General features: G+C 39.1%; 1 protein-coding gene and 1 non-coding gene across 4 annotated transcripts in view; one reads left to right on the top strand and one right to left on the bottom strand.

The window, feature by feature from the left end:
- The window catches only part of TAFA1 (TAFA chemokine like family member 1), a 574680-nt gene that overhangs the window by 280295 nt on the left and 275532 nt on the right, over nt 1–18853 (top strand). The gene's annotated exons all lie outside the window — the stretch shown is intronic.
- LOC123835035 (small nucleolar RNA SNORA63) lies at nt 5701–5831 on the bottom strand. Its single transcript, XR_006788595.1, has one exon. It is a non-coding gene; the product is annotated as a small nucleolar RNA SNORA63 (small nucleolar RNA).

The following is an 18853-nucleotide window of genomic DNA, read 5'->3' as shown; positions in this document are numbered from 1 at the left end:
GCAAGTTTGTATTCTTAAATATCTCTCCAATTCCCCCACCTCCCAGCCCCTGGTAATTACTATTCTACTCTCTGTTTTTGCAAGTTCAGGGTTTTTTTTGGATTCCACATATAAGTGATATTATACAGTGTTTGTCTTTCTCTGTCTGATTTTTCCCAACATCATGCCTTCAAGGTCCATCCATGTTGTTGTATGTGGCAGTTGTCTCTCTTTCTCCCTCCCTCTCTTCTTGAGCAGTATACTTTTTTTTTTTAAGATTTTATTTATTTATTTAAGAGAGAGAAAGAGCACACGAGAGGGGGGAGGGTCAGAGGGAGAAGCAGACTCCCCGCCGAGCAGGGAGCCCAATGCGGGACTCGATCCCGGGACTCCAGGATCATGACCTGAGCCGAAGGCAGTCGCTTAACCAACTGAGCCACCCAGGCGCCCTGAGCAGTATACTTTTAAATATAAATCAGATCATGTTACTGACAAACCCAAAACCATTCAGCAGTTCCTTTCACTTTAGGGAAAATATAAAGCTAGAGGTTCTCAGTGTCCTATTAGGCTATAGATGTGTCACAAAACAAACAAACAAAAGCTCTAATAGCATTTCAAAGAGTCATTTGTGAATGATTCATTTCTTAATTCAAAAGTGAGAACTTTCAACCTTCTCTAAGTCATGACATTTTAACGACTTGGATTCTGATGTGTTCTCTTGAGTGTGAGAGAATGGAGTATAGTTAGAGCAAACTCATGGAATGACAACCGGGTACATATACAGCGAGCATAGCCTGCTCCCTGGAAAGCACCATCTGATAGGATCACAGCAGCATGAAGGCTGGAAAGAGCTGTCCTAAAGCATTTCATCTTTGAAGAGGAGAATTGTTGGCCTTCATTCTCTAATGAGCGAAGTATTTGCCCAGTATACACAATTTCATGGACAAGCTTCCCCACCTTTTCTTTCACTGAGTCAGTCTGAAGTATATCAAATTCCAGGTTAATTGATTTTGGGTCTACTGTGTCTAAGCCACAGATCAGCTAGTTCGTGGAAAGAGCCTTTGACTTTGAGCTTGAAAGTAGATGAATGGGTTCAGTTTGTTGTGTGGTATATACTAGAACTTTGGGCATATACATGTCAAATTTCTCTGAACCTCAGTTATACTCATAATCCATAGGAATAAAAAAAGTCATACTGTATACACATTTTACCTTTTGTTTGATTTTAGAAGATAAACTTCTCCCTTACAGCTGTGATTCCACTATATTATAAAATTCTCAGGATAGCAGACAGATGTAATTTATTTTATGATCACAGAGGAGTAATACTCAAATGAGCAAACTCTGCACATAAGCAGGAATGCTTGAGACTGTTCTGCCATACCTGTTTACCACTAGAGATTTTACAACTAATGCAAAAGGTCAGAGAGCTCTGAATCTATATATATCTTTTGTTCTTTCTTTTATGTTTTCTAACATACTGATTCTCAAGCTTTAGTATACATAAGTATCACTATTTAGGGTTACAGACACCAAGCCACGTTGTCCTACTTTGTGGGAAATGCAAAGGATTTTTATCAGAATTTATGCATACTTTTAATATTATCTCTAAATTTAATAAAATCTCCATCCTCCTTGTAATATAAAACTCCATGGCATTACTATATTCCTGGGTGCATTTTGGCCCCGGTATTTACAGTGAAAGCTTCTAAATGCTTCTGAGCCTCAGTTTCATTTTCAGTAAAATGGAGTAACAAACCCACCTTGATCTTTTTTTGTGATGACTGAATTAGTCAAGACTATATCTACATTAAAGGTGTTGCATAATACCTGACACATTATAGGTACTTGACCAGTGTTACATTCCTTCCCAGCTCATTCCTCCCTACCGCTATTTTATGCCATAAGGCAGGAATGAGTGTTCTTTCCTGAGTTTAAGGGCATGCAGCTTTTTTCATTTGCCACTAACTTGCTTTTATACATTGTATCGCTGCACAATTTGCAAAATACTAATTTATTAGTTGAATCCTCTTGGATGAATGGTTGTGCATTTTCACATATCTTTTTAGGTAAATACTGTAAGTTAGGGGTGCCTGGGTGACTCAGTCGTTAAGTGTCTGCCTTCAGCTCAGGTCATGATCCCAGGGTCCTGGGATCGAGCCCCGCATCGGGCTCCCTGCTCCGCGGGAAGCCTGCTTCTCCCTCTCCCACTGCCCCTGCTTGTGTTCCCTCTCTCACTGTGTCTCTCTCTGTCAAATAAATAAATAAAAATCTTTAAAAAAATACTATAAGTTAAAGGATGGATACATCAACTATAACCAGAAGCCAAGACTGAGATTTCCTTAGGAGAACACCTGTTGCTCCATGTGAAGTTATTTGAAACTGGTCAGGTTGACATTAAGCTTTTGATATTGAGTCTTTATAGATGCCCACATCCACCAAAGAATTTTAAAGGGGAAGAATTTGATGAGATTTGAGTCTTTCTATGTTTTTCAGCCCACCAACCTTAATTATACTTTATTGATGTCAGAAGACACTTGAAAGAGTGTGTTCCTACTAAACATTTATAAAAGTTATTGGATTATTAATTTTTTCAGCACTTTGGAATTAAAAATAAATGCTAGCACTGTACATTCATCAATCCCTGCACCAAAATTTTCAGAATGGTCAAAACTTTAAAAAATGATAATATTAAGTGTTGTGAGGATGTGGAATAAATGGAACTTTCGTATTTTGCTGGTGAGAATGTCAAATAGTAAACCCCTTTAGAAAACCAGCAATCATTAACAAAACCTATGCCTCTTCTGTGACCCAGCCTATGTTCATAAAATATGGATGTCTATGTCTTCAAAAAGACATGCACGTTTTTAGTATCTTATTTACAATAACTGATACTGAAAACTATCCAAATGTCTATCAACAGGAGAATGGGTAATCATGATATGTTCATATGATAGAAGACTAAACAGCAATAAAAAATAAATTACAAATACATTCAAAAGCATGGGTGAAACTCAAAAACGTTAGGATTTATGAAAGAAGTGAGGTATAAAATAGTCCATAATGTATAAATTCATTAACATGAAGTACAAGGACCAGTGAAACCAATCTATGCTGATGGCAGTCAAAATAGTGTTGAATTCTGGAGGTAGTGATAACTGGAAAGGGGCACAAGGAAAGGTTCTGGGGGATAAACATGTTCTAACTTGATGGTGCCATTATCTGACACATATGTGTGTGTGTATACAAATTAATGAGTATGTGCTTTAAAGATTTGTAGATCTTGTTATATTTCCCTTATGCATCAAAAGCTCCAAATAACCTATATATTGTCTTAGAAGAGATTTATTAATATAAGATATTACAGGGAATGAGTGATTTTATGTAAAACTTTCTGAATACTCCATTTCTTCAACAAATATGTGACATGAAAAAAGGGGGTAAGAGGTAACTATTGCAGATTTAAAAGTATTGAGTAGACTTATCAGTCAAATGCAATTTATGTGGGTTTTGTTTGGGTCCTGTTTGTTTTTTAACTGAAGATATTTTTTTGAGTCATTGGGGGAAAACTGAACAGGAGTTGATTGTTAAATATTAAGGGTTTATATCATTTAGTGGGGTGGGGTAATGGTATCATGACTCAAGATAAAATGATTGGCATTAAATATGTCACCTGGTAAAGAGCAAACAGTTATGAAATAAGAATAACGCCCAAATGTTGTATTTTAGGAAACAAAGTCCACTTTTATGACTTAGGTGACTGAAACAAGTAGTATAAAAATAATAAAAAAGTGTCAGGATGGGATGAGGGCTGAGTTAATGAGTCTGATTTTTGAACCACAACTTGATGTACCAATGAGAGGAGATCACCAGCTCTGTGGGCCAAGAGCTCACCACTGAGGTCTGAACCGGAGAGGAAGATTTAAGGATCTCCAGTCCTTCCATTTGCAGCTCTTGGTTTGAACGAAATCCGAAAAAGAGAATATTTTGAGGAAACCAACGAGCTGGCAGAAGCTGAAGACCCTTAATATGCAAAGAATAGACAAAGGGAATGGATAGACTAGAGCAGGCTAACAAGGATGAAGGAGGGTGACCCGGGAGGGGGGAAAAAAAAAAAGCAGAAAGCCCAGGAAATTGAGGAATTGCTAAGAGCATCTTCTGAATTTCATTCAGCAACTATTTTCAGAGCACCTCCTACCTATCTAGCCACTGGAATTGAACCGTTGAGAGGTCATTGCTGACACTTTCCTGGGGCTGTCCCAGGACAGACACCAGGTTGTAGTAATCAAGACCCTGAGTATTACCTCTTACCAGAAGGGTAGGTAGGAGAGAAAGAAGAGTAATCCCTTGAAGAAACTTTGAAGCACTGTCTACCCCTTGTGCTGATAGACCAGGAGGACGCCATCTTCCTGGGGGAGCCAGGCACCCCACACTTCTAACAGCACCATCCTCCATGCTCTGCAGTTGGAAAAGAGGCTCATGGCATTTCAAGCAGGGAAGCTCAGCAGTGGCGGTGTCCCGCAGTCAACCCCACTGCAAATAAAAATGCCAGGAAATAGCCATTTCTCTGGCCTAGACTTAAAAGAGACCTGCTTTCATATTTCCTTGGGCTCCGCATGCGCAAGTGGAGACCCTACGTGCCACGTCTCAGCCCACAGTTAATTTACTTTCCTTTTATTTTTCCTGATTCCTTGAAATATCACCTTCCTGAAAACCCGTGTGCATAATGGAAAAGCTGACATCAGCCAGAGTGGAGTGTAGCAGCCGAAATGAGGCTCCTGTTATTGCCCTATTACACAAGGAACAGCCTTCTCCTTGCCCTTCATTCATCACCTGCAAACTATGAAAAGCTAATCGAGCTGCTTTGTTTTAATGGCAGCTGTTCCACCCTGACCTGCACTGGTCTCCCACTCGGCTCCAGGAGCAAACAGATGAGTTCCATTTGGAGTTGAAGTTATTGCGCATGAAAGTCACAGTTAGGGCCAACAAGATTTTTTCTTTGCCTTCATGGGATGGAGAGCATGGCTCACCGTTCTCTTTCCCTTGAAGTGCAGAACAGGACACCTGGCTAATGGGTTAGAACTGTGAGACCATCTTACCACACTTTTCAGACTGAAGGACCTCAGCTTTGCATTGTCCCTCCTGCTAAAGGCTTTAAAGATCCCTCCTGACGTTCCCATGTGCATTTTAAGTCTGTTAAATATCTGTCTGAGGAAATGATTTCAATAGAGGACACTTCCTAGCTTGTGTCACATACTCAATACACTTCCAATGTGGACTATTTATTATCCCTCCCTCCACCACGCCCCTGAAGTGAGGCCCATTTGTGAAATCTAATTATGCCTACGTATTTCTTTTTTAGATCTTTTAATGGGCACATTTCTCATGTCCGTAAGATTTTTGTTTGGTAGTGGGTTTTGTCTGGTTTTGTTTGGGCAGGGGGGGGTATTTTCCTGAGAGCCTCAGAGCGATTAGAGTCCTTTGATTCCTTTATTTATTTTTTTTTAAAGATTTTATTTATTTATTTGACAGAGAGAGACACAGCGAGAGAGGGAATACAAGCAGGGGGAGTGGGAGAGGGAGAAGTAGACTCCCTGCTGAGCAGGGAGCCCGATGTGGAGCTCGATCCCAGGACCCTGAGATCATGACCTGAGCCGAAGGCAGACGCTTAATGACTGAGCCACCCAGGCGCCCCTCAAGTTAGTGTTTTACTTGGTAAACATGTCTGAGACCATGCATCCCTGGCTGCTAAGCACCATGGCGGACAGGGCTAGAAAGGTAACAGCTTTATTTTGAGCAGGGGGCAAAGACAAGGCAGCACTTTACAGCTACATTGTAACTAGATCCTGCATCTCCTTTATTTTTTTAAACACCAACTTTCAGGGGACACTGCGGGAGACAATGTAGACTCCCTTTTGTGAAGCCCTGTCCTTGGGTTCTGAAAGCTTTTGCTCTCATTTCCCATTACTTTTCTCTCTGGTCATGGATGATCTACCTTCTCCTTGCAGGGCTGAGAGTTCATGGCTGTTTCTAATTCAGAATTAGCAGATAGAGAAAAATATGCTCCTTGAGGTGGTAATTCTCCTGCATTTGCCGCTGCTCACCTGTCACAGTGTAAAACAGAGTGTGGCTCTGGGCCCACGTGTGATGCCTGACATTGCCACAGGCACAAAAAGAACATTTACTTTTTTTTTTTTTAAAGATTTTATTTATTTATTTGAGAGAGAGAATGAGAGCACGAGAGGGAAGCGGATCAGAGGGAGAAGCAGACTCCCTGCCGAGCAGGGAGCCCGATGCGGGACTCGATCCCGGAACTCCAGGATCATGACCTGAGCCGAAGGCAGTCGCTTAACCAACTGAGCCACCTAGGTGCCCCTTCTTTTCTTTTTTCTTAGATTGTATTTATTTATTTGAGAGAGAGAGAGAATGAGAGAGAGAGCACATGAGAGGGGGGAGGGTCAGAGGGAGAAGCAGACTCCCCGCCAAGCAGGGAGCCCGATGTGGGACTTGATCCCGGGACTCCAGGATCATGACCTGAGCCAAAGGCAGTCGCTTAACCAACTGAGCCACCCAGGCGCCCCAGAACATTTACTTTTTTAAGCAGCTTTGCTAAGATGGAGCTATCCTTGGGCTCGTATCTGTGTTGAATCTAAAGGAGTTGGTGAAAGCAGAAATGAGGCAAATAAAATGCAGATCGGCTCTGGGAAACTTCCATTTTGTCGGCTCAGCTTACTGGAGAATTGGCCCATGGAAGATTATGTCGCCATTTGCACCACGTTAGTGTGACTGTTTGTCAAGTGAGACTAGAATTCTTTGTATTTGTATTCTTATCTAGTTCCCGTTTCTAACGATGTCTCTTCTCATTTCTCATCCAGGCATTTTTCCCTCTCTGCTCTCAATGCTAATGTCTCCCCGTCCTCTTTTTCAAATTAAATATCGTACTTAAAATATTAATACCGCTTGCTCTTTGACTCTTTGTTTATTCGTCTTATGCAAAACGCAACAGTGAGCCCTCCATCCGTATTAAATGCTACTGTATGGGCAGACACAATGACTTATTAATGACTGTTCCATGATATGGAGAGCAAGGGCTTTATATGATCATGCAATTCTTATTCAGAATGTTCCACCGGTACTACCCTGTAGGGAAAAAAGTGAAATGTGTCTGTCTTTTCAAAGGAAAAATGACTTGCCTTGTGAAGACCACGGTAGAGATAACGAAGCATTTAAACTAGGCCAAGTTACTTGCGTCCCCAAGGAAGTCAGCTCATATCTTAAAGTATTTGGGTGTGTAAATTTTTGTAACATTTATTGAAATGGAAACCACATACCATAAACATATAGCTCAGTGAATTATCACTAAGTATATATAAGTACATAGCCACTGCTGGGGTCACAAAATAGTGTATTTTTAAGATGTTGTGTTCATGTCTCTAGCCCATATTCTTTGGGTTGCTTCCACTTTTTGTATGATCTATATAGCTCTTGTTTATATACATTCTTTGTAAGGGCTAGATACGAATTCTCTGTGTACTGTATGTGCTAATAAAAGCCCACTCTGTAAGCCGAATTTTCATTGTTTTATTGGTATCTTTTGATGAATAGAAGTTTTAATTTTATTGTGACCCAATTTATCAAGATTTTCTGCTGTGGCTAATGTCTTTTTGTAGACAATTTTAAAAATGTCTCCCTATCCCAAAGTCATAGTCTCCACATGAAGGTAGTCTACACTTTCACTTCCCAGAAGATTTACTGCTTGTCCTTCATAGTCAGATCTAGATTCACCCCCAAATTTAGTTTGGGTGTTAGCATGAGAACCATGGGAAACCACTAGAATATCCTTAGAAGAGGGCTGGCATGGCTAGTTTATATTGAATAAGGACATTTTTGGCTGCTGTAGGGAAGATGGAGAAGAGTGGAAGAGGGGAGAGTATTTTGAATATTCTACCTCAATAGTTCAGATAGTAATGATGATGGCTTGGATGTAGGTGGTAACAGTGAATGTGGAGAGGAGTGGTCAGATCTGAGATATGTTTCAGAGGTGAGCCTTCAAGTTTCACAGGTGGTGATGAGAAAAAAAGACAAATTAAAGATGCCTTGCTGGTTCTCAACTTGAGCTACTGGGTGAGTGACAGTATTACTGATTTTGATTGTGCAGACAAAAAAAAAAGAAGAAGAAGAAAAAGAAGAAAAGATTTGTAGGGCAAATAAAGTGAAAAAAATAGGTTTTATTCAGGTTAAGTTTGAGATGATTCATCTGAGTAGAAATGAATGAATGAATGAATGAATGAATGAATGCATGAACCAGTAGACTTGTACCTGATAAGCAAGCAAGTCAGTGGTAGGATTAGAACACCCAGGTGTTTCAACCCTATGTTTAGGACTTTTCTCCTAACATAATCCAGAGAAAATCCCATTGAACTTCTTACAAAGTATTATGGGAAAACAAAGTAAGATCTTCTGGTCAAGTAATTTTGGATAGTTTTTATACTAACTCTCTTGATGTCTTATTACACACATTACTTAAATCTTGGGGAAATTCTGCAAGAAAACAATACTACTTTGACTTTACTTAACCTCGTATTTCTCCAATTTATTTTTTCTACAAAAGTGTTTTTTGAGGAAGACCTGTTAATATTCCTCAAAACTAGTATTAGTATTCTGTGAAACAATCTTCAGGAAAAGTTATTCATCAGTCCATTATCGTATGAACACACGTACACACTGGAGACTTACTGCAACACTCAAAAAATAAGCAACCAGTCAACATGATGCTTGATCAAATTTGTCTATTTCTGCAATCTTATGCAAGTGGTAAAATGTCTTTTAACTGCCCTTTGTGAAGGGCAGTTCCCCTGTGTCATAATAATTGAAAATTAAGAAGTTACAGAGTCATAATTAAATTGTCCCCTTTGAACCTTTGTTGATTGAAGTTGCATATTAACCACATCCCATTCAGGCATCAGTAGCAGGAAATATTCTGAACACCAACTGCTACAAGATAACATAACAAGCTTTGACAGCTTCCTAATTACCTGACTACCCAGTAGTTAAAAACACTTAAATACTGTAGCAATTCTCCTCTTTGCACATAAGTCAAAAGGTATATCTAATTTACTTTTTAATTGATATCTATATTGCTGCTTTTAAAAGAATATACACTCCCCGGTATGTTTAACTATTAATTTGTAACCTTTGATCTGCATGTGAGAAATAATTATAAAAGAGAAATTACTCGTTATCAAGCACATGGATGTCAAGCATAGATAAATCTCAAACTGCAACCCAAAATGAATTGAACCATTTTTTTTAAACACTCTCCTTTTTTTCCTGAAGCTCTAACTCACTTTCAATTTAATTTCAATTTCAATTATGTGTTGTATTTCACCATGAGCTTTATTTTTCTCACCTGTAGAATGGGGAAAATAATGGTTTTAGGGTCATCATGAATATCAAATTCAAGGGATGCATGTAAAAGGATTAGAGCAGAATCTGGCCCCAGTAAAATGTTCAAGGAATGTTAGCTCTGTCCATCTCAGTTCTAAAGACTTTTGGATTTGACAAGATGGGTTCCACATATATTTGTTCAATTGAAATAACATTAAACTTACATTGAAGTTTCCCTTATTACTTTAGTAGACTAAGAGGTATTTAGAACCAGAGTCGTACACCGTAAGATACTATCTCATCTTAGACACAATTGGCAATGTAATTATGAACAATTAATGGACCTAAAGACATCTTCGAGAGCAATGTTATAGCTTCCACGTACACAGTAGTCTTTACCTGCCTAGGGCTGTGCTAAGCCCTTTATAGGCATGATCTCAGTTAATCTCCATAGTAGCCCTATCAGGTGGGAAGTATTTTAAGTCCCATTTTACAAGAAAACCAAAATTAGGCCCAGAGACTCTAAGACCAAAGAGCTAGTAAGTGGTGGAGGTAGATTTTGACCTAAATCTTTTTGCCTGCAGACCTCATACTCTTTTTAATTTTTTATTGTTATGTTAATCACCATACATTACATCATCGGTTTTTGATGTAGTGTTCCATGATTCACTGTTTGTGCATAACACCCAGTACTCCATTCAGTACGTGCCCTCTTTAATACCCACCACCAGGCTAAACCATCCCCCCACCCCCCTCCCCTCTAGAACCCTCAGTTTGTTTTTCAGAGTCCATAGTGTCTCATGGTTTGTCTCCCCCTCCGATTTCCCCTCCTTCATTTTTCCCTTCCTACTATCTTCTTTTTTTTTTTTTTTTAACATATAATGTATTATTTGTTTCAGAGGTACAGATCTGTGATTCAACAGTCTTACACAATTCACAGCACTCACCACAGCACATACCCTCCCCAGTGTCCATCACCCAGCCACCCCATCCCTCCCACCCCCCACCACTCCAGCAACCCTCAGTTTGTTTCCTGAGATTAAGAATTCCTCATATCAGTGAGATCATATGATACATGTCTTTCTCTGATTGACTTATTTAGCTCAGCATAACACCCTCCAGTTCCATCCACCAGACCCCATACTCTTAACCACTCTAAGTACTACTATTGAAAGAATCTTGTAGAATAGGTCATTTTATAAAGGAAGGAGTGAGAGCAGAGGAGGATCTACATGTAAGGTAGTGCATATCAACACAACATGTCCATGCCCTACCAAAAGAATCTGGATCATGTTTAAAGAATTTGCAAAGTATTATAACCCAACATGATGTTTGTGTCCCTAAAGCTACAAATCCTACTAGATCGAATAGTTCCTTCCAAATAAATATATTTATTTAGAGAATCCTGGGTCAGCTGCTATACAAGGAATAACAGAATTAAAATGCTTTCCCTGCCTTTAAAAAGCTAGTAGTTTAATGGGGAGATAATATGGTGGCAGGTGTATAATATTTTTCCATAAATATAAGGGGGCTGGCTGCATGAACCACAGGGCATTTTAAACCAGCAAGGAATATAACCACTGGTAGAACATGAGGTAGCAAAACCATTCTTAAGGGAAGTGAACAAGGAGAATGTGGACATTTGTGGAAAGTGTTTTAGAAGAGATGGTTCTTCATCTGGTAGGATTAAAATAGGTAAACTAATTGGAAAATTTAGTTACTTTTGTACACAAGAAGATGAGTATGGCATGTACTCATCATTTGTTCTGAGGAAACTCAAGGTAGTCAGCCTTTCTGGAGGTAGATACCCTAGGATGTGAGCAAAACTAAGTTCCCAGAATAGCAGTTTACATTTGATGGAAAGGAAGCTTTTCAAGATTCTTTAAAAAGTTGCACAATTCCCTTGACTTTTGTCAAAAAGTCCCTTGACTTTTGTAAATTTGTAAGGATGCTAAGAATGGTTTCAGTGAAATTTCAGAGAAATTTACCTTTTAAAATCTTAAGAACATTATTTCTGTGTTTTTGCAAATAGGGTTTCAACTTTCATTCATGGCATATACTCTTCTCTTATCATTTTTCTCTCCCAGCCACAATCAACCTGGGCATCAGCTATAGTTCTTTTCTATACACATTACATCCAATGTGGTATATTCTTACTATTCAATTAAATGTATTTAGATCACATTTAGCTTATCTAGAGATTGGAATAAGGACCAGGCATCTGTCTACATTTCCCATACCATCTTCTCTATGGCTCTTCTTCTTGGTCTTCTTTTGCTCATTTGCCATTCTTCTTTCCAGAAATGTTTCAAAACTGATGAGATTCTCATATGCATGTAGTTTGGGTTTCATGTGTTTTCATGAAATTTTGGTCCTCTCTTTTTTCCCATCTTGTGAAAAAGCTCCTAGAAAACAATGACCCCATCCCCATTCTCATCCACAGTTTATAGTAAGAGGCATTTTATTGACTAATTCCCTTCTCTTCCCTCATGAATTCCAAAAGCTACATGTTCAATCTCATACCTTCTTTAAACTGTTAGTATAAAAGAATAGCTTTCTTTTTTTTTTAAAGACCTTAGGTTTATACTAACAACTGTAACCTGATTGATAGCTAAAAAACTAGAAGACTCAATTCTCTGTAGCCCAAAGGTGCTTAACTCTTGCTGGTTGATTGGATGCTTTAATCGTGTAATGAAAGTTATAGATCCCTCCCCAGGAGGAAAAATAATCATATGCAGACAAAATATAGGAACAACACCACAATCTTCATAAACTTTCTGATATTCACTCCCAAACCCCAGATTAAGAATCCCTGTTATCACCCCCTTTCATTTTCTTGGTATTGCCTAGAATATAGGTTCACAGTACATACTCAGGATCAATGGATAAGGGTTCAAACCTCAACCTTGTCTCTTTCTAATATCTGATCACAGGCAAACTGTCCACTCCTAGTCTCATGGTTAATGTAAGCATCTATGTCTTTGGGTGTCCATAAAGGATTAAATGAGATATTGCATATAACAGGGTACAGCTTATTGCCTAGCACGTGGGCTTAATCAATATTAGCTATTATTCTCTTCATAAAACTTTTGTTTTACTTAGTATCTAACGCTTTTCAGTGGAGATGGAAGACAAGGCAAAGAACCTGGTCTTTGGAGACTACTGGGGGAAACTAAAGAGCAATTTTCAAGTTGAGAACCAGGGTGAGAAAGGAACCTTTCATTTTATTTTGAGGCCTGCCAGGGGATGCTCCCTCTTGCCCTCTTATGAAAGAGGTCAGGGAGAAAGGCAATCCTTGCCAAAAAACACAAAGAAGCAGAACTTGATCAAAGCGGAGAATCTCTCTGCAACACTATCGATTAAGATTTAGGATTTTTTTGTTCATTTGCTGCAAAATATATTCAGAGAAACATTATCAAAATGTTCTCTCAGCAGTTAAGAAAATTGTCTCTGATTCTTGCTCAGGTCTTCCCTTCTTTTAGGGAATACCTTACAATATCTGTAATTGTCAAAGTATGCAATAAGCAACAAAAAAAATTCAAATTTTAATATTCTACACCCAGTTCTCCCAGTAGTTAAGGAATGGATAGGACTGTGTAATCCAAAACAACATTACCTAAGATAAGTAAAATGTAAACCACATATGTAATTTTAAATTTTCATGTAGCCACATTTTAAAAAGTTGAAGTTAAATTTGTTATATTTTATTTCATCCAATATATCCAAAATATCATTTCAACACATACTCAGCATAAAAATTCATTAATGAGGTATCTTGCATTCTTATTTTTACACCAAGTCTTGAAATCCATTGTGTCTATTATAATGCATCCATATTCTGATATGAAATTTTCAGTGATAAAAGTAAAATGCAGTTCTGCCAAAACAATTAGAATGTGTTTATTTTTATCTTTTTAATTAGGTTGTGTTTAGAGGAAAATATTTTGTATTATTTTTATTTCTTAAGTTAAATAAAATCCAAACTCCTTTTCCTGAGTGACATGGCCACGTTTCAAGTGCATACGGGTCACAGGTGGCCAGTGGCTGCCATATTAGAAAGCACAGGTTTACAGGGAAGAATGTGAACTTAGAGTCAGAAGCTCTAGATCTGAATCCTGTCTCCCATTTACTCACCGTGTGTCTTTGTGCAACTTGCTTACCTTCTCTGAGCCTCAGTTCTTTTGGCCGTATACAGCCCCCTAAGTTGTTAAGTTTTCTGAGTGTTGAATGAGATCATGTAAGAGAAAGAGCTATAAAATGAAATGTAAACATAAGGAATTTTAATTTAGTGATATGGAGAGAGTTAATTACTTAGGCCTTTCAAATCAGATTATACATTTGTGGAGGCTGAAACAAGTCATCTTTTCTATTGCTAAGATTGATTACAAATCCTAAAGTTAGGATTCTGTGGATTGGTGCCTTTTGAAAGCAGTTCATTGTCCTGCTTCCCATTAGAAAAATCAATGCTTTCCTCTTAACTTTAAGTACTCAAGATACAGTTTTTAAATATAAAAGAAAACTTTTGAGGTTTTGAAGAAGAGTTTAAGTGGTAACATGGTCACAGTGCTGTGTGTGTGTGTGTGTGTGTGTGTGTTTGGAAAAGATACACATCACATTATTAAAAGTACCCCACAGATAGAGAATAAAAACAAAAAAAGAGGGTCTTTTCTGTTTTATTTTAAAGGCTTCTCTAGTATTTCAGTTTTAAACAAAGTACATAATATTATTTCTGTAATAAAAATCGGGACAGATGAAAAAAATCATTTGATATAAAGCAGAGGTCTCTGATTCTACATTTATAAGAGATCAAATTAATTATCTTTGGAGAACGAACCCTATTAATGCTCATGGGAATTAATATGGAGAAATCAATAAATCATAGCTGCTTTACTTCATGAAACCCAGCTCCATAGAGCAGTCCCTGTGAGACCCAACCCCACTACATAATCACCACTGGTGATTCGGATCACCTGCCCTCATAAATTTTTCCTTGGTTACATACTTGGCATCCATGGTTGTTGTTCCTATCTTCAGCATTTTAAAACATGTGTATGTCTCTCTGTGTGTATATCCTCTTGAATTTCAGCCTTGGCCTCTCTGAGGGATTATTGCCTGTTTGCTTGAATTGTTCCCAAAAGCCCCCTAAATGAATTTCTGTCACATGTGCCTTGAAATCTCTACGTAGACCACATAATTCCAAACATTACCTTGGATTTGATGAAAATCCATCTAGATGTTTTCATGCTAAGCAGCCACAGAAAGACAGAATCAGCTTTATGTATTCAGATTACCCTTGAAGAGAATACAAGGTAACAAGTGATTTTTGAGGGTTCAGAAAGACAACTACTCAAAAATAGCTTCTGTGTTAGCTTTGAGTCACCTTGCTCCTAGGTCTCTGTTGAACAGACTTGTCCAGATGGAAGCACTTTCTCCCTGAACATATGAGTGGCCCACCTGTGTGCCTTTATATTAATATAACTCTATTAATTAAATTAAATAATAATTATTGAAGGCTTACTTTCTTAGTTTGGGCTGCTCTAACACAATACCATAGACAAGGTGCCTTAAACCACAGAATTGTATTTCTCACAGTTCTGGAGGCTGGAAGTCTGAGGTTAGGATACAAGCATGGGAGGGCTCCCAGGAAAGGCCCTCTTCCAGGTTATAGATGGCTGTGTTCTCATCGTATCCTCCCAGGCCTCTCGCTCACATCTGTTCTTATAAGAGTACAAATCCTATACTAAGGATTCTACCCTCGTGACTCAATTACCTCTTAAGGGCCCCACCTCTGATCCTATCACTGTGGGAATTTAGGCCTCAACATGTAAATTTTAAGGGGACACAAACATCCAGTCTGTAGCACTTACCGTGTGCGGACACCATGCAAAGTGCTCGGGATGATGGTCAACAGACATGGCAGCTGCCCTTAGGAAGCTTGTTGTCCCTGAGGAGTCCTGTTCATCAAATACCCGAGTGGAAAAATTTAACCATACCAAACAGCATATAAAGGTGGAGGGCACAGTGAAATTAGAGGAGTTAGGAAGGAAATAACCTAAGTGGAGAAGTCAGGAAGGCTTCTATGATTGAAATAAGACCCAAAGTATGACAAAGTGCTAACCTGACCATGGAAGAGAAAAGGAGGGTGGATCTCCTGGGTCAGTGGAATAGTATGTGTGGAAGCTCTGAGGTAGAAGGTAGCAGGGCACATTCAAAGAAGCCAAAGAAAGCGCATGTCACTGGAGCTTAGAGAACAAGCATGAGTATAGCACAGAAGAAGTTAGGTGGGGGCCAGACCCTGTCAGACTTGGTAGGCTCTATCTCAAATGTTGATAGGTTAAGTCTTTAAATCTAATCTGATCTTGTTTTAAGACCCATTGTAATAGGGTATTCCTTTTCATTCGTAAGATTGTTGGGACGACTTAGACCGTCACTAGCCCATCTTCAATTTTTTCAGCAAGCCAAGAATTAGAATGGAACCTTCTCCTTAAGTCTTGAGAACAGCCACTCTCAATTCTGCATCTTCACCGGGAGCCACTTTTGAGATTAGGACATTAGATGTGCAAATTAGATGATAAGACCTCCTTCTCCAGTTCCTGGGCATTCTAATTCCATAGATCTAGGATGGGCATAGCCATCTTTATCTTTTAAACCTTCTACTCGCCAATCTGATGGGCAATGTCTGGGCAATAATGTCTGGGCAAAAACTCAGTTTTGTGTTATCACCCTTTTATTTATAAAGAGTATCAACCTCAGCAGAATAGATGATATTACCAGTCACTTTTGGAAACTAGCTAATGGAGAAGAAGTTTTCCAGCAAGATGTTCCTCTTCTGATATCAATGGGCTTTGTGACATTTTAGTTTTTGAAATTTCTGGGGCCTTCTATATTAAGAATATTTCTATAAATCATTCCCCTTCTTTTGCTTTCCTTGAAAAAGGAATTCCTGATTCTTTTTAAGTCTGTATTTACTCTGAAACTGAACTAACTCCATTCTTACAACAAGCTCAGTAATTGTAGCCTTTCAGATAGTGCCATTTTATCTTGTTTGTCCTTCAGTAAGAACTTCCTATCATTCAGATACTTTGTTGCAGTCAGTATTGTTTATACTTTCTGAACACTTCCCACGAACGACAAAGATGTTTCCTCTCCGACTAAATTAGTTCATTGGACCTGGAGATTTTTTTTCCCTGTCCTTATCTGCCAGTCCTGTTCCAACTGTTATGTGGACTGAGGTATCTGTTCTTACTGTAGCCTTCCCTGGATGGCTTGTGCCCACAGTCCCGATAAACAGAGCATGAGCCAATAACACAGCTACCATGGCAACAGCCGGAGGTGGACACCAGTCCTGGCAGAGTCACTGAGATGCCTCTTGCAGGGATTTGCAACAGGGGTCCAACGTATCTAATTAGTTAGTTAGTTTAGACTACTTGAAGTAAGAGGTTAGGAATGGGGTTGGATGGGCCATAAATAGCAATGAACGAATAGTGTGTAGGTCATCTGCTGAGAAGCTGTTGCATGAGGGGAAGTCAAGGGAATGGGATGAAATGGAAAGAACAGGAGGAGACAGAAGAGAAGAAGATGGAATTGCAGCAGGGATGGACAGTCTGGGAGCTGACATAGTGGCATGGATAGAAAGAGGGCAGAAACATAGGAAAGGGGACACCTGGGCGGGGGGGCTCAGTCAGTTAAGCGGCTGCCTTTGGCTCAGATTATGGTCCTAGGGTCCTAGGATTGAGTCCCATATCAGGTTCCTTGCTCAGTGGGGAGTCTGCTTCTCCCTCTGCCTGCCGCTCCTCCTGCATGTGCTCACTCCCTCTCTCTGATAAACAAACAAATGCAATCTTAAACACGTGCACACACACACACACAGAGGAAGGGAGGAAAACAGGGGGAAAAAGGGAGATTGAAGGAAAGAAGAATGTAGAAGAGATATCGGGGCAGAGAGACACAGGGAGGGAGAAGTGATGATACAGAGAGAAGTGGGCCAGAGAGAAGGAGACGAGCAGGAAAACGGGGACCACTGAGCAGTTGCTTTTACTCGGAAGAGTTTTATCCTGCCCTGAGTCTGTCGAGCTCTCTTTCCTGCCCTTGAATTCACTATCGGATTGATAGTTAGATCCAACCCCCCCTTTATCTTCCAAATATTATTTATTATTTATCTTTTCTCCTTCTCTATTTCATTAGTTTATTTGGAAGTTTATTTAGAAGTTTTGTTTTAAACTGAGGGTTGCCGGAGTGGTAGGGGGTGGGAGGGATGGGGTGGCTGGGTGATAGACATTGGGGAGGCTATGTGCTATGGTGAGCACTGTGAATTGTGTAAGACTGTTGAATCACAGACCTGTACCTCTGAAACAAATAATACATTATATGTTAAAAAAAAAAAAAAAGAAGAAGAAGAAGAAGATAGCAGGAAGGGAAGAATGAAGAGGGGGAAATTGGAGGGGGAGACGAACCATGACAGACTGTGGACTCTGAGAAACAAACTGAGGGTTCTAGAGGGGAGGAGGGTGGGGGGATGGGTTAGCCTGGTGATGGGTATTAAAGAGGGCACGTGCTGCATGGAGCACTGGGTGTTATACGCAAGCGATGAATCATGGAACACTACATCAAAAACTAATGATGTAATGTAGGGTGATTAACATAACATAATAATAAAAAAAAATAGAAGTTTTGTTTTATTTCTCTTTTCCAAAATACTGACCCTTTGAAATGCCCAACTAACTCTGTAACTTGTTTTGTTGGTTTTTTTTAACTTTGTTTTGAAAGAATTTTAGACTCACATAGTTGCAGAAACAGGACAGAGAGTTCCCATTACCCTTTCCCCAACTTCTCCCAATGATAACCTCGTACAGAACAGTGGCAAAATTAGCAAAACCAGGAAATTGACATTGGTGCACTTCTAGTAATTACAGATTTTACTTAGATTTCCCCAGTTTTTACATGCACTGGTTTATTTTGTTTTAGGTGTATAGGTCAATGGAATTTTATCACATGTATATAGATTTGTGTAACCACTACTAAAATCTGTCACATCTTTTTTAAAAGGTGATACATTTGTATGGTTAAAAAATCAAAATAATATTAAAAGATACTCAGTGAAACATTTAAATCACAACTCTACCCCCCCATTCATCTTGTTCCCTGCCTTATAAATGGTCACCTCACTATTTCATGTTTGCCTTCCATTCATCCTTCTTTTTTTTTTAATTTTTTTTATTAACATATAATGTATTATTTGTTTCAGGGGTACAGGTCTGTGATTCATCAGTCTTACACAATTCACAACACTCACCATAGTACATACCCTCCCCAATGTCCATCACCCAGCCACCCCATCCCTCCCACCCCCCACCACTCCAGCAACCCTCAGTTTGTTTCCTGAGATTAAGAGTCTCTTATGGTTTGTCTCCCTCTCTGGTTTCGTCTTATTTCATTTTTCCCTCAATTCCCCTATGATCCTCTGTCTTGTTTCTCAAATTCCTCATAT

This window comes from Mirounga angustirostris, unplaced genomic scaffold (genome assembly GCF_029215605.1).
Source record: "Mirounga angustirostris isolate CCGP_5_RB_7025 unplaced genomic scaffold, mMirAng1.0.hap1 SCAF_1, whole genome shotgun sequence".
NCBI lineage: Eukaryota > Metazoa > Chordata > Mammalia > Carnivora > Phocidae > Mirounga > Mirounga angustirostris.
The sequence above is the reverse complement of the archived record's forward strand: the minus strand, read 5'-3'. Positions and strand labels throughout refer to the sequence as shown.